This window comes from Rhinopithecus roxellana, chromosome 12 (genome assembly GCF_007565055.1).
Source record: "Rhinopithecus roxellana isolate Shanxi Qingling chromosome 12, ASM756505v1, whole genome shotgun sequence".
Classification (NCBI taxonomy): Eukaryota; Metazoa; Chordata; class Mammalia; order Primates; family Cercopithecidae; genus Rhinopithecus; species Rhinopithecus roxellana.
Window position 1 is genome coordinate 81,778,730 of NC_044560.1, and position 25,287 is coordinate 81,804,016.

A 25,287-nucleotide genomic window follows, 5' to 3' on the forward strand; every position below is an offset into this window, starting at 1 on the left:
CTCTACCCGCTCTCTATCAGGATAGAAACGTGATTTAATAGAAACAGATGACTCCATTTCTCTGGTTGTATAGTGAGTGGTCAAAACACAAGCAGAAAATATGGCCAGAGTCAAGCAGATGCTAGAAGAAAGGAGTCTCTCTCTCCGAGTCCATAAAAACTGGGGCTGCTGAGGCCATCTTTGGCACCGCATCGAACAAAGCCAACCTGAGAGTGACAGCCACACCAGAAAAGCCAGAACTAAAAAGACGGACCCACCAACCATGCCTAAAATCAGCTCTTGTCCTCAGACTTCCTAGTTCCAGGATCGATCCGTATAAGGACTGCTTGAACTGAGTTTCTGTCACTTATAACTGAAAGAACTCTGGCAATGGAGTAGAACACAAATACACAGAGATGAGGTGGATTTGTATGTACAGACATAATTTTCCACAAGGTGTTAAGGGAAAACAGCAATAGCAATTTTCAGAGCATTATTATATTATGCCTGGTTTGTTGTTTTTAAGATATATATTTTTATGTTAATAGTGAGAGCTGGCAAAAGAGGAGAATGTTCACTTTAACACTAACACATAAAAGACCTTGAAAAATATTATTTATACACATTTTTAAAAATCACACAATAAAATAAAACTTCATGCATAAAATTTGCATCAAAGCCCAGTCATCAAATTTATCTTAATTTCCAAAGAAGCCCATGGAATATTTTTCCTAGAAAGGAGAAGAAATAGCAGCAGCAAACTGAATTATAAAGAAACAAAAGTGGTATTGCTCCATGAGGTCATCAGTGTTTGATATATAACTTTCTTCATCTCCCTCTGGAAGGCCAAATCCAGAAAATAAATATTTCATCATCCTTCTACAACTCCAGGAAAGGGGGATATACTTGAGGTCAAATGATCTCTAGGCAGTTTTTAAAAATACATTAATGTTTACATCTATGGTGCAATGACAGAACAAGAAACCTAGGAAAGGTGATACTTGTGAAGCTCAAATGTAGTCAATTAAGGTACAGAATTTTGCTACCTGCCATATTCAGGTTACACTAAGGGAAGACCAGAAGGACAGAACACGGGGTAACTCAATCAACACAGAAGACTATCCTTTTTCCACACCAGCATTTTCATCTAAAATGCCAAATCCATACCACTCCACGGTGCTCTCAATACTCCCTACACTACGCCATCTGAGATGTGTGACTCTCTATGACTGAGAAAAAAATCTACTCTCTGTAACTTAAACAAGACCACATAAGGCCTATTCGCTAATAACTAATCACATGAATACAAATTAATATTAGCTTAGATTTAAACTAAAATCAAAATAAACTCTTAAAAACTATCAGGAACAAGGATGGTATTAACTTCACTGACCTATCTGTATATTGTCTTGACACTCTAGAAAGTTACAAAAGAATATACAAAATCTAAACTCCAAGATAAAGTGAAAATTCAATTGAAAAACCAACATGGTTTTCTTTAAGATGAATAAATGGCTTTATCTTGAGGCATCATATCTAGAGGGAAAAAGAAAAAAGAATAAATGGTTTTTAATCAATATTTGGCTGAAGCTGAAGTAGAATTAATCAGCATTACATTTTAAAACTCTTTGCAACAGGATTTTTAAAAAGAAGTAAAAAAAAACATTTCAGTGATCAAACAATAAATCTAACATATATCCTTCTACATTTAGTAGCATCTTAAATATAAGAGTTTTTTTTGTTTTTTGTTTTTTTCAAATTTAAGAAACAAACATAACCACACTTAGGGAAGAAAAACAGTAATACTCTTTCTGAAACACCAAAAAGATAAAATACTGTGGGTTCTTAAGATAATCACATAGGCTACACTGGCACTATGGTCCATAATGGGTTTGAAAAAATAACAAGATTTGATTTTATTATTTCATCACTATAATCTTAATCATTAGGCATATTAATGTCACATACACTTTTAAAATATACATTATTAAAAGCTGTGTCTCAACAATATGATACCAAAAACACACAACCGATATAGGTTGTATAGGTAATCATTCTGACTGTGAAAGAAATATGATCAGAATACTGTTACAATGAAGGAAAAGTAACTTCTTTTCAATCATTCTCATTCAGCAATAGTAAAAATGCTCTATGTACACGGTGGCTCTGAACAACACATTTCATCTCTTTTTCAGACCTGGTGGGCTACCTATTGCTGTTTTGATGATTACACAGTTCAAAATGAAAATGCGTCCCATTCAGATTCCCAATAATAAGTCTGATTAGGCAGATAACTTCCCAATCATAAAAGCTTTTATTTTAGGACAACTATTATGGAAATCTAGGGTGGAAATCGGACTCACTGTAATTGGGATAAGAAGACACTCTGAGAAGAAGGCTGTACATGTGACACCTATTGCATTTTATGCACTCATTTTGCATTCTCTTCCTTTCTTCCTCCTCTTTGAAGTGCCAGATTAAAGTATAATTACACTAGACAGTTACAAATGGGCTTATTACAAGAGAACTATATGTTTAAGAAAGTGAGGCTTTCAGATAAGAAATCTCCAAATATTTTCTGTTATATGTTTTTACAATCTTTCTTATAAAGGAGTGTTTGATGCGCAATATCTGCTAACAGAAATAAATCTACACTCAAGCCCAGCAGAATAATCAAATATAAAATACAGACATAAAGCAAACTACAACGGCAACAGTGATTCTTCGGGCAGCATGTGCAAAATATACTATTTTGCTATCTAATATCATTGTGATCAGAATGTGCCAAAACACTCTTTCTCATTCCACTTGAACTGGATCCCCGTAATTCCAACAAACATCACTTGTGACATTAGGTTGTCATCAGCTTGCATGATCCCCAGTTCACTTAACCATTTCTTCTTTATCTGGCCTTTTTGTGTAAAGGCAGGAACCAGTTCATTTACAGTTTCCCTCAACTTGCTCAGAAAGGTCAGATCTTGCATAAAGCTCCATTTCAGCAGGTGCACATTGCATCAGCTCCTCTGGATCTACTCTTTCAGTTACATCTGCCTTTCTACTTGTCTGAATTTTAAGTGCTTTATTTTCTGGAGAAACAAACTATGACAAAGTTCAGTATACAAGCTAGCCCAACTAAAACATGAATATTTCTACACAGTTTGTTAGAGCTTTCAAGTTTTTTCTGCCAAGCATTCCTGCTGTCATCTAACTGGAGTTTACAAATTCCTTGCCATAAGAATCTCAATGAGTGACTGCCTTGCTCTTTATGCGGTTTCCTGATCTTCATACAGGACCACAAATTTTGAACTATTTGTCTACCCTTTTCATCCTAGAATCTTCTCCACTCAACAGATATTTATTGGATATTTACTATCTGTTAAGCATTGTGTTAGGAACTAGGATGCAGATTGGTAAGACAGTGCTATTTTCCTTTAATTCCCAATCTTGCAGCAAACTCTAGATGAGCCCCAAGATCCCAGCCCCCTGGTATTATTTTCATGATGATAAAATGGCAAAAGGACTTTGCACTGCAATTTGCAATGTAATTAAGGTTCCTAATCAGTTTTCTCCAGCTGGTTGGAAAAGAGGAATTCAGAGAGATTCAAAGCATGAAAGGTTTGCCTTGAGGGAGGTTCTCTTTTGCTGAGATAGAGCGGACCATGGGGCAAGAATCTGAGAGCAGCCTCTAGAAGCTAAGTGCGAGCCCCAGCCAATAGCCAACAAGAAAACAGAGACCTCAGTCCTACAACCTACATAAATGAATTCTGTTGATGAATAACATGAATGTGTTCGGAAGCAGGTTCTTCCAGCTGAGCTTTCTTTTATTTTTTGAGATGGAGTTTCATTCTTGTTGCCCAGGCTGAAGTGCAATGGCACAATCTCGGCTCACTGCAACCTCTGCCTCCCGGGTTCAAGCGATTCTCTTGCCTCAGCCTCACGAGTAGTTGGGATCACAGGCATGTGCCACCAAACCTGGCTAATTTTGTAATTTTAGTAGAGACAGGGTTTCTCCATATTGGTCAGGCTGGTCTCGAACTCCTGACCTCAGGTGATCTGCCCACCTTGGCCTCCCAAAGTGCTGGGATTACAGGCATGAGCCATTGCGTCCAGCCCCAGCTGAGCTTTCAAATCAGAGCACTGTCCAGCTGACACCTTGACTTCACCCTTCAGACCTGTGAAGAAATAAAGAACTAGTTCTTCAGGAGTGGACCCTGAAGGATGACAAGGAGTACTCTTGAAACTGCTTTAAACTTTCCTTAACTCAGTCAATACTTAATTCTTCTCTACGACTGAGATTTAGTAGACTGAGATCTATGGCACTGCTTTGAAGTTCACAAATATCCAGTGAGTTAGCTCACCTTTGCTGCCAAGAGAGGCAGATGACAGGGAGGCACTTCCCTCTACCAATAAAAAATGGAGGCAAACTCCACTATCCACTCCAGTAAACACAGCCCTCAACCTGGCACACGGATTTCCCCACCTCCAACCTCAACAGACGCCAGCCAGAGCCACCACTGCTATCACACACCCATCCTCATTCTATCTGTTTATAGAAAGCCAACCACGGTAAGAAGGGAACCGCAGGACCACAGAAACCACAATGTCAAAGTTTTGAATGAACAGTTGAACTAGCTGACTTTGAAAGTTCCTTTGTCCCTCAGATTCTATATTATAGCTTTACCAAACTTCTCTTTCTCCATGCCCAAATATATTCTGGCAATCATAAAAAAAAAAAAAAAAAAAAGAAAAAGAAAAAAGAAAAAAGCAGGAAGACTCAGATCCTTAATCAGATTTTAATGATAAAAACAAGTAAATTAGGTCTGATTTTTCTATCTAAAATTCCTAAATATCGCATACCTTCAGTTTCATCTTGGGCATTTTCTTGCAGATTAGAGAAAATTGTAGTTTTCACCAAGAAAACACCATAACCTTCATTTTATGATATTACTCACCAAGGATATTCTGGGAATGTCATAATGCTCATCTAAGAAGACCTGTGACACTGAAACAAATGTTTCAAGGAACTGTCTTTTCAACACTGCCTGCTTAAAAAATCTTGGCTTTTTTCACACTATTTTAAAAATAACGCAGAAAAGCTATGCTGACTGACATGCTGTAGCACAGTGTGATGCAGCATTCCTCTGTCATTTCTGCAGATCTATAGGCAACAAAGATTCTTGCAAAAGACTTTCAATCATTAGCTACTGATATTATTAGAATTTATATACTATTTAGGCCTTTCAAAATCAGAAAACAATAGGACCCAACATGGGAATGTAATAAAGCATAATTTCTTAGGTGAAATCATTCCAACCTTTAGAAAGCAAGTGTCTCAGTTGATGTTCAGCTTAATGAGAAGCCCTTCCTTGCAACAGCAGGTCCATTCTCACTCAGGGAACCCGAACTTACTCCCATATATTTCTACGCCAGCACCCTGCAAGTTACACTTTGAGATAATAACAATCAGTTCCAAAAACACAGGAAGAGTTTTATTACAATCACTTTTTAGCCTTTTACACAGTGCAAATGTAAAGCACAAAGATAAAGTGTTTTACAGATAAGCTTTATTAGGTATTTTAAAACAACACTTCATTTGTTCCAGATTAGCAAGTCATTAGCATGCATCATTTTCAAACCACCCCACCCCACCCCAACACACAGACTGAGTGTCAACATTCAATTCCGGTTCCACTGTCTTTCATTCTAGATAAATCGGTTTTCAGATTCTGTCAAAAGTAGAAATCCTTTAACAATTTTGTTGAAAGATGCACTTATTCAAAATGACCATTCTCTCATCTACTCAATTAGTGAAGAACAGTATCTGAGTTTAGTAAAGTATAATTTGAGACTAGAAACAAGGCCCTACATTAAAAAAATGCCAGTTATAAGATACCCCAATCCAACTCAAAAATTGCTTCTATGAATTAAGTAATGGCCTTCACTGCTACACAGGTAAAAATTAACAACTAATTCAAGTGTCTCTGAACCACATATGTACACACTAACTTATCTCTTCTATTGAGATGTTTTTAAAAATCTGCTAACTGGGACTTAAGCTAAAAAAATGTCGGGGGCAGAGCAAGATGGCCGAATAGGAACAGCTCCAGTCTCCAACTCCCAGCGCGAGGGACACAGAAGACCGGTGATTTCTGCATTTTCAACTGAGGTACTGGGGTCATCTCACTAGGGAGTGCCGGACAATCGGTGCTGGTCAGCTGCTGCAGCCTGACCAGCGAGAGCTGAAGCAGGGCGAGGCATCGCCTCACCTGGAAGCCCAAGGGGGAAGGGAATCCGTTTTCCTAGCCAGGGGAACTGAGACACACAACACCTGGAAAATCGGGTAACTCCCACCCCAATACTGCGATGTAAGCAAACAGGCATACCAGGAGAATATATCCCACACCTGGCCGGGAGGGTCCTACGCCCACGGAGCCTCCCTCACTGCTAACACAGCAGTCTGCCGCGATCTATCCGCAAGGCAGCAGCGAGGCTGGGGGAGTGGCGCCCGCCATTGCTGAGGCTTAAGTAGGTAAACAAAGCCTCTGGGAAGCTTGAACTGGGTGGAGCTCACAGCAGCTCAAGGAAGCCTGCCTGTCTCTGTAGACTCCACCTCTGGGGACAGCGCACAGCTGCAGACCAACAGGGGAAGCAGCGCGGGCTGGTGCAGACGCGAACAACTCTGACAGCTTTGGGGAGAGCCGTGGATCTCCCAAAGCGGAGGTTGAGATCTGAGAACGGACAGACTGCCTGCTCAGGTGGGTCCCTGACCCCTGAGTAGCCTAGCTGGGAGACATCCCCCACTAGGGGCAGTCTGACACCCCACACCTCACAGGGTGGAGTACACCCCTGAGAGGAAACTTCCAAAGGAAGAATCAGACAGGTACACTCGCTGTTCAGCAATATTCTATCTTCGGCAACCTCTGCTGCTGATACCCAGGCAAACAGGGTCTGGAGTGGACCTCAAGCAATCTCCAACAGACCAACAGACAGTCCTTCTGACTGTCAGAAGGAAAACTATCAAACAGGAAGGACACCTATACCAAAACCCCATCAGTACGTCACCATCATCAAAGACCAGAGACAGATAAAACCACAAAGATGGGGAAGAAGCAGGGCAGAAAAGCGGGAAATTCAAAAAATAAGAGCGCATCTCCCCCTGCAAAGGGGCGCAGCCCATCGCCAGCAACGGATCGAAGCTGGTCAGAGAATGACTTTGACGAGATGAGAGAAGAAGGCTTCAGTCCATCAAACTTCTCAGAGCTAAAGGAGGAATTACGTACCCAGCGCAAAGAAACTAAAAATCTTGAAAAAAGAGTGGAAGAATTGACAGCTAGACTAATTAATGCACAGAAGGTCATAAACGAAATGACAGAGATGAAAACCATGACACGAGAAATACGTGACAAATGCACAAGCTTCAGTAACCGACTCGATCAACTGGAAGAAAGAGTATCAGCGATTGAGGATCAAATGAATGAAATGAAGCAAGAAGAGAAACCAAAAGAAAAAAGAAGAAAAAGAAATGAACAAAGCCTGCAAGAAGTATGGGATTATGTAAAAAGACCAAATCTACGTCTGATTGGGGTGCCTGAAAGTGAGGGGGGAAATGGAACCAAGTTGGAAAACACTCTTCAGGATATCATCCAGGAGAACTTCCCAACCTAGTAGGGCAGGACAACATTCAAATTCAGGAAATACAGAGAACGCCACAAAGATACTCCTCCAGAAGAGCAACTCCAAGACACATAATTGCCAGATTCACCAAAGTTGAAATGAAGGAAAAAATCTTAAGGGCAGCCAGAGAGAAAGGTCGGGTTACCCACAAAGGGAAGCCCATCAGACTAACAGCGGATCTCTCGGCAGAAACTCTACAAGCCAGAAGAGAGTGGGGGCCAATATTCAATGTTCTTAAAGGAAAGAATTTTCAACCCAGAATTTCATATCCAGCCAAACTAAGTTTCATCAGTGAAGGAGAAATAAAATCCTTTACAGATAAGCAAATGCTTAGAGATTTTGTCACCACCAGGCCTGCCTTACAAGAGACCCTGAAGGAAGCCCTAAACATGGAAAGAAACAACCGGTACCAGCCATTGCAAAATCATGCCAAAATGTAAAGACCATCGAGGCTAGGAAGAAACTGCATCAACTAATGAGCAAAATAACCAGTTAATATCATAATGGCAGGATCAAGTTCACACATAACAATATTAACCTTAAATGTAAATTGACTAAATGCTCCAATTAAAAGACACAGACTGGCAAACTGGATAAAGAGTCAAGACCCATCAGTCTGCTGTATTCAGGAGACCCATCTCACATGCAGAGACATACATAGGCTCAAAATAAAGGGATGGAGGAAGATCTACCAAGCAAATGGAGAACAAAAAAAAGCAGGGGTTGCAATCCTAGTCTCTGATAAAACAGACTTTAAACCATCAAAGACCAAAAGAGACAAAGAAGGCCGTTACATAATGGTAAAGGGATCAATTCAACAGGAAGAGCTAACTCTCCTAAATATATATGTACCCAATACAGGAGCACCCAGATTCATCAAGCAAGTCCTTAGAGACTTACAAAGAGACTTAGACTCCCATACAATAATAATGGGAGACTTCAACACTCCACTGTCAACATTAGACAGATCAGCGAGACAGAAAGTTAACAAGGATATCCAGGAATTGAACTCATCTCTGCACCAAGCGGACCTAATAGACATCTATAGAACTCTCCACCCCAAATCAACAGAATATACATTCTTCTCAGCACCACATCACACTTATTCCAAAATTGACCACATAATTGGAAGTAAAGCACTCCTCAGCAAATGTAAAAGAACAGAAATTATAACAAACTGTCTCTCAGACCACAGTGCAATCAAACTAGAACTCAGGACTAAGAAACTCAATCAAAACCGCTCAACTACATGGAAACTGAACAACCTGCTCTTGAATGACTACTGGGTACATAACGAAATGAAAGCGGAAATAAAGATGTTCTTTGAAACCAATGAGAACAAAGATGCAACATATCAGAATCTCTGGGACACATTTAAAGCAGTGTGTAGAGGGAAATTTATAGCACTAAATGCCCACAAGAGAAAGCAGGAAAGATCTAAAATTGACACTCTAACATCACAATTAAAAGAACTAGAGAGGCAAGAGCAAACACATTCAAAAGCTAGCAGAAGGCAAGAAATAACTAAGATCAGAGCAGAACTGAAGGAGATAGAGACACAAAAAACCCTCCAAAAAATCAATGAATCCAGGAGTTGGTTTTTTGAAAAGATCAACAAAATTGACAGACCTCTAGCAAGGCTAATAAAGAAGAAAAGAGAGAGGAATCAAATAGACGCAATAAAAAATGATAAAGGGGATATCACCACTGACCCCACAGAAATACAAACAACCATCAGAGAATACTATAAACGCCTCTACGCAAATCAACTAGAAAATCTAGAAGAAATGGATAATTTCCTGGACACTTACACTCTCCCAAGGCTAAACCAGGAAGAAGTTGAATCCCTGAATAGACCAATAGCAGGCTCTGAAATTGAGGCAACAATTAATAGCCTACCCACCAAAAAAAGTCCAGGACCAGATGGATTCACAGCTGAATTCTACCAGAGGTACAAGGAGGAGCTGATACCATTCCTTCTGAAACTATTCCAATCAATAGAAAAAGAGAGAATCCTCCCTCACTCATTTTATGAGGCCAACATCATCCTGATACCAAAGCCTGGCAGAGACACAACAAAAAAAGAGAATTTTAGACCAATATCCCTGATGAACATCGATGCAAAAATTCTGAATAAAATACTGGCAAACCGGATTCAGCAGCACATCAAAAAGCTTATCCACCATGATCAAGTGGGCTTCATCCCTGGGATGCAAGGCTGGTTCAACATTCACAAATCAATAAACGTAATCCAGCATATAAACAGAACCAAAGACAAGAACCACATGATTATCTCAATAGATGCAGAAAAGGCTTTTGACACAATTCAACAGCCCTTCATGCTAAAAACGCTCAATGAATTCGGTATTGATGGAACGTACCTCAAAATAATAAGAGCCATTTATGACAAACCCACAGCTAATATCATACTGAATGGGCAAAAACTGGAAAAATTCCCTTTGAAAACTGACACAAGACAGGGATGCCCTCTCTCACCACTCCTATTCAACATAGTGTTGGAAGTTCTGGCTAGGGCAATCAGGCAAGAGAAAGAAATCATGGGTATCCAGTTAGGAAAAGAAGAAGTCAAATTGTCCCTGTTTGCAGATGACATGATTGTATATTTAGAAAACCCCATCATCTCAGCCCAAAATCTCCTTAAGCTGATAAGCAACTCCAGCAAAGTCTCAGGATACAAAATTAATGTGCAAAAATCACAAGCATTCTTATACACCAGTAACAGAAAAACAGAGAGCCAAATCAGGAATGAACTTCCATTCACAATTGCTTCAAAGAGAATAAAATACCTAGGAATCCAGCTTACAAGGGATGTAAAGGACCTCTTCAAGGAGAACTACAAACAACTGCTCAGTGAAATAAAAGAGGACACAAACAAATGGAAGAACATACCATGCTCATGGATAGGAAGAATCAATATCGTGAAAATGGCCATACTGCCCAAGGTTATTTATAGATTCAATGCCATCCCCATCAAGCTACCAATGAGTTTCTTCACAGAATTGGAAAAAACTGCTTTAAAGTTCATATGGAACCACAAAAGAGCCCGCATTGCCAAGACAATCCTAAGTCAAAAGGACAAAGCTGGAGGCGTCACGCTACCTGACTTCATACTATACTACAAGGCTACAGTAACCAAAACAGCATGGTACTGGTACCAAAACAGAGATATAGACCAATGGAACAGAACAGAGTCCTCAGAAATAATACCGCACATCTACAGCCATCTGATCTTTGACAAACCTGAGAGAAACAAGAAATGGGGAAAGGATTCCCTATTTAATAAATGGTGCTGGGAAAATTGGCTAGCCATAAGTAGAAAGCTGAAACTGGATCCTTTCCTTACCCCTTATACGAAGATTAATTCAAGATGGATTAGAGACTTAAATGTTAGACCTAATACCATAAAAACCCTAGAAGAAAATCTAGGTAGTACCATTCAGGACATAGGCATGGGCAAGGACTTCATGTCTAAAACACCAAAAGCAACGGCAGCAAAAGCAAAAATTGACAAATGGGATCTAATTAAACTAAAGAGCTTTTGCACAGCAAAAGAAACTACCATCAGAGTGAACAGGCAACCTACAGAATGGGAGAAAATTTTTGCAACCTACTCATCTGACAAAGGGCTAATATCCAGAATCTACAAAGAACTCAAACAAATATACGAGAAAAAAACAAACAACCCCATCAAAAAGTGGGGAAAGGATATGAACAGACATTTCTCAAAAGAAGATATTCATACAGCCAACAGACACATGAAAAAATGCTCATCATCACTCGCCATCAGAGAAATGCAAATCAAAACCACAATGAGATACCATCTCACACCAGTTAGGATGGCAATCATTAAAAAGCCAGGAAACAACAGGTGTTGGAGAGGATGTGGAGAAACAGGAACACTTTTACACTGTTGGTGGGATTGTAAACTAGTTCAACCATTATGGAAAACAGTATGGCGATTCCTCAAGGATCTAGAACTAGATGTACCATATGACCCAGCCATCGCACTACTGGGTATATACCCAAAGGATTATAAATTATTCTACTACAAAGACACATGCACACGTATGTTTATTGCAGCACTATTCACAATAGCAAAGACTTGGAATCAACCCAAATGTCCATCTGTGACAGACTGGATTAAGAAAATGTGGCACATATATACCATGGAATACTATGCAGCCATAAAAAAGGATGAGTTTGCGTCCTTTGTAGGGACATGGATGCAGCTGGAAACCATCATTCTTAGCAAACTATCACAAGAAGAGAAAACCAAACACCGCATGTTCTCACTCATAGGTGGGAACTGAACAATGAGATCACTTGGACTCAGGGAGGGGAACATCACACACCAGGGCCTATCATGGGGAGGGGGGAGGGGGGAGGGATTGCATTGGGGAGTTATACATGATATAAATGATGAATTGATGGGTGCTGACGAGTTGATGGGTGCAGCACACCAACATGGCATAGGTATACATATGTAACAAACCTGCACGTTATGCACATGTACCCTAGAACTTAAAGTATAATAAAAAAAAAAAATGTCAGCTTGGGGTTATGTGCAAAAAAGACATAGGAGTGATTTTATTAAAAATACATATACAAATAGTTAAATATCAAACTATCAGGAATCATATCAAATTTAAAAAGAATGGGAACAGCAGCTATCTGGCAAATGATACAATCATATTCAAACTCAGTTATAAAGATGAACAGATAATTTGGCAATTAAAAAGTAACTGCCACTTGTGAAACAATAGGGATGTCTCTATTTTTCCTGCTAGGTATAACCAAAAACCATCGGCATTATATATAAAATAAACATAAGATAACTGAAAAACGGAGAGAAGGTGGCAGACCAGCAACAGACCTCAAGACCCAAGAAAGAACACCAACACAGTGGGAAGTTCCCAGGGTTTTCTTTTCATTTCACAGTCCCCAGACTTGGAGCTGATGTAGCTGGCAATCCAGTACACAAACAGACAAAGACAAAAAAAGCCCCCAAAATACTGCTTTGTCTAGGCAACCTACAAAGACTGAAAACAGGTAATAATACCTCCATTCCAGTCAAACAGCACAAAATAAAAGAGCAACCCCATTCCCATCATGCCAGCCAAGGTCGAGAGGAACCTGGACTTTTGCCCTCTGAAGGCTATAACCAGGTATACTCCCACTGGGGTGGAATCAGTGAAAGCAAAAGAGGGAGCCAGGACTTTCATCCCCACTAACTGGTTACAAGACTGTCTCTGCAGCAGTATCAGTGAAGACTGAGGAGCCTGGGCCTGTACCCCCATCTAGCAGCAACAAGATGCTTGCCCCCTCCCCACTGGGGTGGTGTCAGAACAAGCCTAGTGGAGATTACAACTTTCACAATTAGCCAATGGTAAGAAGACCAGGCCCGTATACCACAGTGTCAGCAGAGTCCAAATGGGAAGCTAGAATTCCCACCCTTACCCAGCAGTAACAAGGAGCTCCTCCACCCAGCTTGAATATCAACAGAGGCCAAGGGGAAACTATGACTTCTACCTTAACAAGTTGATGGCCACCTACCCCCATCTTTTATCTTCCTGCAGGAATGTCAGAGAAGTTAGAGAAGATCCAGACTTCCACAATGTAATACAAAAAATGTACAGGATTCAAATGAAAATTACTTGTCATGCCAAGAACCAAGAAGGTGTCAAACTGAATAAGACAATCAACTGATGCCAAAACCAAGATGTCAGACATGACAGAATTAACTGACAATAATTTGAAAGCAGCCAGGATAAAAATGCTTCAATGAGCAATTACGAACATACTTCAAACAAATGAAAAATGAGTCTCAGCAAAGAAATAGAACATAGAAAGCACCCAATTAAAATTTTATTTTTAATTTTTATTTCAATAGCTTTACGACTGTAATATAGTTTGGATATTTGTCCCCACCCAAATCTCATATGGAACTGTAATCTCCAATGCCGAGGGTAGGGTTTGGTGGGAGGTGTTTGGGTCATGGGGGCAAATCTCTCTTGGCTTGGTTCTGTCATTTCAATAAGTGAGTTCTTGTGAGATGTGGTCTCACATCTCACAAGTATGTGCCCCCTCCCACCCCCCTTTCACTTGCTCCTGCTTTTGCCATGTGAGGTATCTGCTCCCTCTTTTCCTTCCACCATGATTGTAAGCTCCCTGAGGCCTCCCTAGAAGCTAAGCAAATGCCAACATCATGCTTCCTCTAAAGCCTGCAGAACCATGAGTCAATTAAACCTCTTTTCTTTTTAAATTACCCAGTATCAGGCATTTCATTAGAGCAATGCAAGAACAGCCTAATACAGAAAACTGGTACTGAGGAGTGGGGCATTGCTTTAAAAACACCTGAAAATGTGGAGGCACCTTTGGAACTGGGTAATAGGCAGAGGTTAGAAAAAGTGTGGAGGGCTCCAAAAAAGACAAGAAGATGAGAAAAAGTTTGGAATTTCTTACAGACTGGTTAAATGGTTGTGACCAAAATGCTGATAGTGACACGGACAATGAAGCCCAGCCTCAGATGGACAGGAGAAACAAGAAACTGGAGCAACGGTCACGTGTGTTATGCCTTGGCAAAGAGCTTGGCTGCATTCTATTCATGCCCTAGGGATCTGTGGAAGTTTGCACTACAGAGCAATGACTTAGAGTATCTGGCAGAAGAAATTTCTAAGCCACAAAGCACTCAAAAAGTGGCCTGGCTGCTGCTTCTAACAATCTACGCCCAGATGCAAGAGCAAAGGAATGACTTTAAGCTGGAGCTTTAAAGGGGGAGCAGAGCATAAAAGTTTAGAAAATTTGCAGCCTGGCCATGTGGCAGAGAAAGAAAAAGCTTTCTGGGGGAGAAGAATTCAAGCAGGCTGTGGAACAACTACTTGTTAAATATTTGCTTAACTAGTCAGCTGCGCTCTAGTCGGCCCAGGCGCCGCGGCGAGGAGTTAGCGCTGGGAGGCGGCGGCCCGAGATCTTTTCCAGTGTACCTACAAATGTATATGTACACTTTGTAAAAAACAAAATAGGAAGGGGGGCGGAGCAAGATGGCCGAATAGGAACAACTCCAGTCTCCAACTCCCAGCGCAAGCGACACAGAAGACCGGTGATTTCTGCATTTTCAACTGAGGTACTGGGGTCGTCTCACTAGGGAGTGCCGGACAATCGGTGCTGGTCAGCTGCTGCAGCCTGACCAGCGAGAGCTGAAGCAGGGCGAGGCATCGCCTCACCTGGAAGCGCAAGGGGGAAGGGGATCCGTTTTCCTAGCCAGGGGAACTGAGACACACAACACCTGGAAAATCGGGTAACTCCCACCCCAATACTGCGCTGTAAGCATACAGGCACACCAGGAGAATATATCCCAATCCTGGCCGGGAGGGTACCACGCCCACGAAGCCTCCCTCACTGCTAACACAGCAGTCTGCCGCGATCTATCCGCAAGGCAGCAGCGAGGCTGGGGGAGGGGCGCCCGCCATTGCTGAGGCTTAAGTAGGTAAACAAAGCCGCTGGGAAGCTCGAACTGGGTGGAGCTCACAGCAGCTCAAGGAAGCCTGCCTGTCTCTGTAGTCTCCACCTCTGGGGACAGCGCACAGCTGAAGACCAACAGGGGAAGTAGCGGGAGCCAGTGCAGACGCGAACGACTCTGTCTGACAGCTTTGGGGAGAGCCGTGGATCTCCTAACGCGGAGGTTGAGATCTGAGAACGGACAGACTGCCTGCTCAGGTGTGTCTCTGAACCCTGAGTAGCCTAGCTGGAAGAAATCCCCCACTAGGGGCAGTCTGACACCCCACACCTCACAGGGTGGAGTACACCCCTGAGAGGAAACTTCCAAAGGAAGAATCAGACAGGTACACTCGCTGTTCAGCAATATTCTATCTTCGGCAACCTCTGCTGCTGTTACCCAGGCAAACAGGGTCTGGAGTGGACCTCAAGCAATCTCCAACAGACCAACAGACAGTCCTTCTGACTGTCAGAAGGAAAACTATCAAACAGGAAGGACACCTATACCAAAACCCCATCAGTACGTCACCACCATCAAAGACCAGAGACAGATAAAACCACAAAGATGGGGAAGAAGCAGGGCAGAAAAGCTGGAAATTCAAAAAATAAGAGCGCATCTCCCCCTGCGAAGGAGCGCAGCCCATCGCCAGCAACGGATCAAAGCTGGTCAGAGAATGACTTGGACGAGAGGAGAGAAGAAGGCTTCAGTCCATCAAACTTATCAGAGCTAAAGGAGGAATTACGTACCCAGCGCAAAGAAACTAAAAATCTTGAAAAAAGAGTGTAAGAATTGACAGCTAGACTAATTAATGCAGAGAAGATCATAAACGAAATGACAGAGATGAAAACCATGACACGAGAAATACGTGACAAATGCACAAGCTTCAGTAACCGACTCGATCAACTGGAAGAAAGAGTATCAGCGATTGAAGATCAAATGAATGAAATGAAGCGAGAAGAGAAACCAAAAGAAAAAAGAAGAAAAAGAAATGAGCAAAGCCTGCAAGAAGTATGGGATTACGTAAAAAGACCAAATCTACGTCTGATTGGGGTGCCTGAAAGTGAGGGGGAAAATGGAACCAAGTTGGAAAACACTCTTCAGGATATCATCCAGGAGAACTTCCCCAACCTAGTAGGGCAGGACAACATTCAAATTCAGGAAATACAGAGAACGCCACAAAGATACTCCTCCAGAAGAGCAACTCCAAGACACATCATTGCCAGATTCACCAAAGTTGAAATGAAGGAAAAAATCTTAAGGGCAGCCAGAGAGAAAGGTCGGGTAACCCACAAAGGGAAGCCCATCAGAATAACAGCAGATCTCTCGGCAGAAACTCTACAAGCCAGAAGAGAGTGGGGGCCAATATTCAACGTTCTTAAAGAAAAGAATTTTAAACCTAGAATTTCATATCCAGCCAAACTAAGTTTCATAAGTGAAGGAGAAATAAAATCCTTTACAGATAAGCAAATGCTTAGAGATTTTGTCACCACCAGGCCTGCCTTACAAGAGACCCTGAAGGAAGCCCTAAACATGGAAACGAACAACCGGTACCAGCCATCACAAAAACATGCCAAAATGTAAAGACCATCGAGGCTAGGAAGAAACTGCATCGACTAACGAGCAAAATAACCAGTTAATATCATAATGGCAGGATCAAGTTCACACATAACAATATTAACCTTAAATGTTAATGGACTAAATGCTCCAATTAAAAGACACAGACTGGCAAACTGGATAAAGAGTCAAGACCCATCAGTCTGCTGTATTCAGGAGACCCATCTCACATGCAGAGACATACATAGGCTCAAAATAAAGGGATGGAGGAAGATCTACCAAGCAAATGGAGAACAAAAAAAAGCAGGGGTTGCAATCCTTGTCTCTGATAAAACAGACTTTAAACCATCAAAGATCAAAAGAGACAAAGAAGGCCATTACATAATGGTAAAGGGATCAATTCAACAGGAAGAGCTAACTCTCCTAAATATATATGCACCCAATACAGGAGCACCCAGATTCATAAAGCAAGTCCTTAGAGACTTACAAAGAGACTTAGACTCCCATACAATAATAATGGGAGACTTCAACACTCCACTGTCAACATTAGACAGATCAACGAGACAGAAAGTTAACAAGGATATCCAGGAATTGAACTCATCTCTGCACCAAGCGGACCTAATAGACATCTATAGAACTCTCCACCCCAAATCAACAGAATATACATTCTTCTCAGCACCACATCACACTTATTCCAAAATTGACCACATAATTGGAAGTAAAGCACTCCTCAGCAAATGTAAAAGAACAGAAATTATAACAAACTGTCTCTCAGACCACAGTGCAATCAAACTAGAACTCAGGACTAAGAAACTCAATCAAAACCGCTCAACTACATGGAAACTGAACAACCTGCTCCTGAATGACTACTGGGTACATAACGAAATGAAAGCGGAAATAAAGATGTTCTTTGAAACCAATGAGAACAAAGATACAACATACCAGAATCTCTGGGACACATTTAAAGCAGTGTGTAGAGGGAAATTTATAGCACTAAATGCCCACAAGAGAAAGCAGGAAAGATCTAAAATTGACACTCTAACATCACAATTAAAAGAACTAGAGAGGCAAGAGCAAACACATTCAAAAGCTAGCAGAAGGCAAGAAATAACTAAGATCAGAGCCGAACTGAAGGAGATAGAGACACAAAAAACCCTCCAAAAAATCAATGAATCCAGGAGTTGGTTTTTTGAAAAGATCAACAAAATTGACAGACCGCTAGCAAGGCTAATAAAGAAGAAAAGAGAGAGGAATCAAATAGATGCAATAAAAAATGATAAAGGGGATATCACCACTGACCCCACAGAAATACAAACTACCATCAGAGAATACTATAAACGCCTCTACGCAAATCAACTAGAAAATCTAGAAGAAATGGATAATTTCCTGGACACTTACACTCTCCCAAGGCTAAACCAGGAAGAAGTTGAATCCCTGAATAGACCAATAGTAGGCTCTGAAATTGAGGCAACAATTAACAGCCTACCCACCAAAAAAAGTCCAGGACCAGATGGATTCACAGCTGAATTCTACCAGAGGTACAAGAAGGAGCTGGTACCATTCCTTCTGAAACTATTCCAATCAATAGAAAAAGAGGGAATCCTCCCTAACTCATTTTATGAGGCCAACATCATCCTGATACCAAAGCCTGGCAGAGACACATCAAAAAAAGAGAATTTTAGACCAATATCCCTGATGAACATTGATGCAAAAATTCTCAATAAAATACTGGCAAACCGGATTCAGCAGCACATCAAAAAGCTTATCCACCATGATCAAGTGGGCTTCATCCCTGGGATGCAAGGCTGGTTCAACATTCGCAAATCAATAAACGTAATCCAGCATATAAACAGAACCAAAGACAAGAACCACATGATTGTCTCAATAGATGCAGAAAAGGCTTTTGACACAATTCAACAGCCCTTCATGCTAAAAACGCTCAATAAATTCGGTATTGATGGAACGTACCTCAAAATAATAAGAGCTATTTATGAAAAACCCACAGCTAATATCATACTGAATGGGCAAAAACTGGAAAAATTCCCTTTGAAAACTGGCACAAGACAGGGATGCCCTCTCTCACCACTCCTATTCAACATAGTGTTGGAAGTTCTGGCTAGGGCAATCAGGCAAGAGAAAGAAATCAAGGGTATCCAGTTAGGAAAAGAAGAAGTCAAATTGTCCCTGTTTGCAGATGACATGATTGTATATTTAGAAAACCCCATCGTCTCAGCCCAAAATCTCCTTAAGCTGATAAGCAACTTCAGCAAAGTCTCAGGATACAAAATTAATGTGCAAAAATCACAAGCATTCTTATACACCAGCAACAGACAAGCAGAGAGCCAAATCAGGAATGAACTTCCATTCACAATTGCTTCAAAGAGAATAAAATACCTAGGAATCCAGCTTACAAGGGATGTAAAGGACCTCTTCAAGGAGAACTACAAACCACTGCTCAGTGAAATCAAAGAGGACACAAACAAATGGAAGAACATACCATGCTCATGGATAGGAAGAATCAATATCGTGAAAATGGCCATACTCCCCAAGGTTATTTATAGATTCAATGCCATCCCCATCAAGCTACCAATGAGTTTCTTCACAGAATTGGAAAAAACTGCTTTAAAGTTCATATGGAACCACAAAAGAGCCCGCATTGCCAAGACAATCCTAAGTCAAAAGGACAAAGCTGGAGGCGTCACGCTACCTGACTTCATACTATACTACAAGGCTACAGTAACCAAAACAGCATGGTACTGGTACCAAAACAGAGATATAGACCAATGGAACAGAACAGAGTCCTCAGAAATAATACCGCACATCTACAGCCATCTGATCTTTGACAAACCTGAGAGAAACAAGAAATGGGGAAAGGATTCCCTATTTAATAAATGGTGCTGGGAAAATTGGCTAGCCATAAGTAGAAAGCTGAAACTGGATCCTTTCCTTACCCCTTATACGAAGATTAATTCAAGATGGATTAGAGACTTAAATGTTAGACCTAATACCATAAAAACCCTAGAAGAAAATCTAGGTAGTACCATTCAGGACATAGGCATGGGCAAGGACTTCATGTCTAAAACACCAAAAGCAACGGCAGCAAAAGCAAAAATTGACAAATGGGATCTAATTAAACTAAAGAGCTTTTGCACAGCAAAAGAAACTACCATCAGAGTGAACAGGCAACCTACAGAATGGGAGAAAATTTTTGCAACCTACTCATCTGACAAAGGGCTAATATCCAGAATCTACAAAGAACTCAAACAAATATACGAGAAAAAAACAAACAACCCCATCAAAAAGTGGGGAAAGGATATGAACAGACATTTCTCAAAAGAAGATATTCATACAGCCAACAGACACATGAAAAAATGCTCATCATCACTCGCCATCAGAGAAATGCAAATCAAAACCACAATGAGATACCATCTCACACCAGTTAGAATGGCAATCATTAAGAAGTCAGGAAACAACAGGTGTTGGAGAGGATGTGGAGAAATAGGAACACTTTTACACTGTTGGTGGGATTGTAAACTAGTTCAACCATTATGGAAAACAGTATGGCAATTCCTCAAGGATCTAGAACTAGATGTACCATATGACCCAGCCATCCCACTACTGGGTATATACCCAAAGGATTATAAATTATTCTACTACAAAGACACATGTACACGTATGTTTATTGCGGCACTATTCACAATAGCAAAGACTTGGAATCAACCCAAATGTCCATCTGTGACAGACTGGATTAAGAAAATGTGGCACATATACACCATGGAATACTATGCAGCCATAAAAAAGGATGAGTTTGCGTCCTTTGTAGGGACATGGATGCAGCTGGAAACCATCATTCTTAGCAAACTATCACAAGAACAGAAAACCAAACACCGCATGTTCTCACTCATAGGTGGGAACTGAACAATGAGACCACTTGGACTCGGGAAGGGGAACATCACGCACAGGGGCCTATCATGGGGAGGGGGGAGGGGGGAGGAGGGAGGGCTTGCATTGGGGAGTTATACAAGATATAAATGATGAATTGATGGGTGCTGACGAGTTGATGGGTGCAGCACACCAACATGGCATAAGTATACATATGTAACAAACCTGCACGTTATGCACATGTACCCTAGAACTTAAAGTATAATAAAAAAAAAAAAAAAAAAAAAGAAATGAAGATGCAAAAAAAAAAAAAAAAAAATATTTGCTTAACTAAAAGGGATCCAAGTGCTAATAGCCAAGACACTGGGGAAAAGGCCTTGAAGGCATTTCAGAGCTCTTCTCACCAGCCCCTCCTATCACAAGCCCAAAGGCCTAGGAGGGAAGAATTGTTTGGGTGGCCAGGGCAAGGTTCCCAAAGCCTGCACAACCTCAGGACAGTGCTCCCCACATTCTGGCTGCTCTGGCTCCAGCTGTGGCTCAAAGAGTCGCAGATACTGCTTGTGCCACCAATCCAGAGTGGGTAAGCCACCATAGCCTTTGGCAGCTTCCACATGGAGTTAAGCCTGTGAGTGCACAGAGCATAAGAGTGAATGAGGCTTGGTACCCTCTACATAGATTTCAGAGGATGTACAGAAAAGCCTGCTGGGTGTCCAGACAGAAGTCTGCTGTAGGGGAAGAGCCCCCATGGAGAACCTCTACTAAGGCAGTGCCTAGAGGAAATGTGGGGATGGAACCTCTAGAGTCCCCACTGGAGCACTGCCTAGTGGAGCTGTGAGAAGCAGGTGGCCAAACTCCAGATCTGAGAATGGTAGATCCACCATCAGCTTGCACCCTGAGCCTGGAAAAGCCACAGGCACTCAACAGCCAGTGAGAGCAGCTGCAGGAGCTGAATTCTCGAAAGGCACAGGGGAAGAGCTGCCCAAGGCCTCAGGGGCTCACCCCTTCCATCAGTGTAACTTGGGTGTGGGACATGGAGTCAATGGAGATTATTTTGGAGCTTTAAGATTTCATGACTGCCCCACTGGGTTTTAAACCTGTATGGGGCCTGTAACCCCTTCCTTTTGGCTGATTCCTCCCTTGTGGAATGGGAATGTTTACCCAATGACTATAGCTCCATTCTATCTTGGAAGTACATAACTTCCTTTTGACTTTACAGGCTCATTTGTGGACTGGACTTGCCTTGTTCAGATGAGACTCAGATGAGATTTTGAACCTTAAACTTTGAGTTAATGCTGGAACAAGTTAAGACTTTGGGAGACTATTGGGAAGGCATGATTGTATTTTGCAATGTGAGAGAGACACGAGATTTGGGAGGGTCCGGGGCAGAATGATATAGTTTGGATATACATTTTTCCCTGCCCACATCTCATGTTGAATTGTAATCCCCAATGCTGAAGGTGGGGCCTGGTGGGAGGTTTTTGGATCATGGGGGCAGATCTCTCATGGCCTGATGCTATCTTCAGGATAGTGAGTGAGACCTTGTGAGATCAGGTCATTTAAAAGTGTATGATACCTGCGGCCCCTCTCTCTCTCTCTTGCTCCTGGTCCAGCCAGGAGCCGCAATGTGCCAGCTCCCCCTCTGCCTTCTGCCATAATAGTAAGCTTCCTGAGACATCCCTAGAAGCAGATGCCACTATGCTTCCTATATAGTCGGCAGAACCATTAGCCAATTAAACCCCTTTTCCTATAAACTACCCAGCCTCACATATTTCTTTATAGCAGTGCAAGAACATCCTAATACAGAGTACATGTGCTTTTTGGTTACAGGATGAATTGTATAGTGGTGGAGAGTTTGGGATTTTAGAATATCCATCACCCAAATAGTACACATTGTACCCAACAGATAGTTTTTCATCCTTCACCCTCCTTCCAACCTTGTCTATTCTGAGCCTCCAATGTTGGTGATACCAGTCTGTAAGCCTTTGTACACCTAAAGCTTAGCTCCCACTTGTAAGTGACAACATGTAGTATTTGATTTTCCACTCCTGAGTTACTTCCTATAGAATAATGGTCTCCAGCTTGATCTAAGTTGCTCCAAAAGACATTATTTATTTTTCATAGTTCATTATTTTCTGAGTAGTATTTCATGGTGTGGGTGTGTGTGTGTGTGTGTGTATATATATATAAATTTTAGAACTGAAGAATAATTGAAATAAAAATCTCAATGATAAGTTCAACAGCAGAATGAAAAGAACAGAGGAAAGAAACAGTGCATACAAAGATAGAACAATAAAAATTACCCTATCTGAACAATAGAGAGAAATTAAACTGAAAAATAAATGTAAACAGAGCTTCAGGGACCTAACTGGACTATAACAAAAGATTCAATATTTGTGTCATTACAGACCTGGAAGGAGAGGAGAAAGAAGGTGAGGCTAAAAAGGTAATTGAGGAAATAATGACTAAAAGCTCCCACATTTGGTAAGACACAATAAGCCCATAGAGTCAAGAAGCTGAGCAAACTCCACACAGGATAAACTCAAATAAATCCGTGAAAACATATATCATAATTAAATTACTGAAAACTAATGGCAAAAACAAAAAACAGTATTGAAAACATCAGTGAAAAATTTACACCTTACCCATTGGAGAGAAATAGTGATTGAGAGCATCAGAAACCATGGATGGCAGACAAAAGAGGCCCAGTATTATTTAAGGGTGGAAAGAAAAGAACTGTCAATCCAGAATCCTATAGCCAGTAAAGATATTGTTCAGGAATGATGAAGAAATCAAAACATTCTAAGAAGAGGAGAAACTAAGATAATTAGCAACCAGCAGATCTACTCTAATAGAATGGGTAAAGAAAGTTCTCTGAACAAAAGAGAAATAATAAAAGAGGGAATCTTGGAAGATCAGAAAGGAAAAAGGAGCAAAAGTAAGCAAAAATACCAGTAAATAGGCTTTCCTTCTCCTCTTGAGTTTAAATTATGTTTGAAATTTGAAATGAAAATATTATTATTGTCTAATGTGGTTCTAGATGTACATAAAGGAGATGTTTAAGACAATTATAAAAAGAAATTGCAGGGAGCCAAAGGCTGGTGGGATGTGACCAACTCAGCATTCCACTGGAGGCTCTATGATCAAACAACAAACTGTTTTTCATGAATGCAGGATGTAGGCAAACTCACGACTGCTCCTGCTGACAGAAGGTTTGCTGGAGGCAATCACTCCCTGGTGCTGAGGTTATCTACTATGACATCTACAGCCCGTTGTTCAAGGACTGCATTCTTGCAAGCCTGCTCTGGACCAAGCAGCTGATCCCTTCTTCCATTCCCCTTCTCACTATCTCTTTTGCCGAATAAATATGGAAGACTGTGTAAAGCTCAGGGCCCTTGTCCACTAGAGGCAAGGTGCCCCCTGACTCCTTCTTCCAAATATACTCTTTTGTCTCTTGTCTTTTATTCCTACATTTGCCCAGCTTTGTTTGGTCCCCCTAGGTTCATGCGGGTTACACAGTGGTCCCACGATCAGCGACAGAATCGGGTGCTCCACAAGAGATGTAAAGGAAAGCAGAGTTTCTCTACTTCACTTGAACTGGTGAATGAAGACACCAGTAAACTGTGAGGCTATGTACATATATTACCTGAAGCAATCACTAAAAAAATAGCTATACAAAAAGATATACTCAAAAACAAATGAAACTATGAAAACTGCTCAGGTAATCCCCAGGATGGCAGAAAAATGCAAATCAAGAAATAAAAAGCAGAACAAACAGAAAACAACAAATAGATTAATGACTAAACATCAATAATTAAATGTAAATGATCTAAATATAAAGACATTAAAAGACACAGATTCGCAGAGTAGATTAAAAACATGACTCAACTATAGGCTGTCAATAACCAAATTTAAACAAAATAATATAGGCAAGTTGAAAGTAAAATGGTGGAAAAAGATGTATCATGCAAACATTAATCAAGGGAAGGCAAGTGTGGTTATATTAGTGTCAGATAAGGTAGACTTTGGAGCAAAGAAAATAACCAGAGACAGATAATAACATTATATAATCAGAAATATGTTTCACCAAAATGACAACATAGCAATCCTAAATGGGCATACAACAAATAACAGAACTGCAAGATATGTGAAGCAAAAACTAACAGAACTGAAAAGCCAAACATATCCATACTTGTGCTTAGAGATGTTAGCAACTCTATCTCAAAAACTGACAGAATTACTAAACAGAAAATCAAAAAGAATACAGGAAAACTCAACAATACCACCAACCAATTTGATCTAGTTGATATTTATAGAATGAAATACCCAACAACAGCAGAATACATATTCTTTTCATAGGGTCACTTTACACATAACAAGATAGACCACATCTTGGGTCATGAAACAAACCTCAACAAATTTCAAAGAGCTGAAGTCACACACTGTGTTTTCTGACAACCATGGAATCAAACTAGGAATCAACAAAAAGATAACAGTAATACTCCCAAAACTTAGAAACTAACACTTCTAAATTCTGCATGGGTCAAATAATGAAAATACAAAATATAAAAATTTGTGGAACACAGCTAAAGTAATGCTGAGAGGGAAGTTTGTTAACATTAAGTGTGCACATTAATCAAAAGCAAAACAAACCCAAAACAGGCAGAGGGAATGACATAATAAAA

At 40.8% G+C, this 25,287-nt stretch overlaps 1 pseudogene; it reads right to left on the bottom strand.

The window, feature by feature from the left end:
* Positions 1–2,753: 2,753 nt before the first annotated feature.
* Positions 2,754–25,287, bottom strand: part of LOC104656165 — a 59,023-nt pseudogene continuing 36,489 nt past the window's right edge.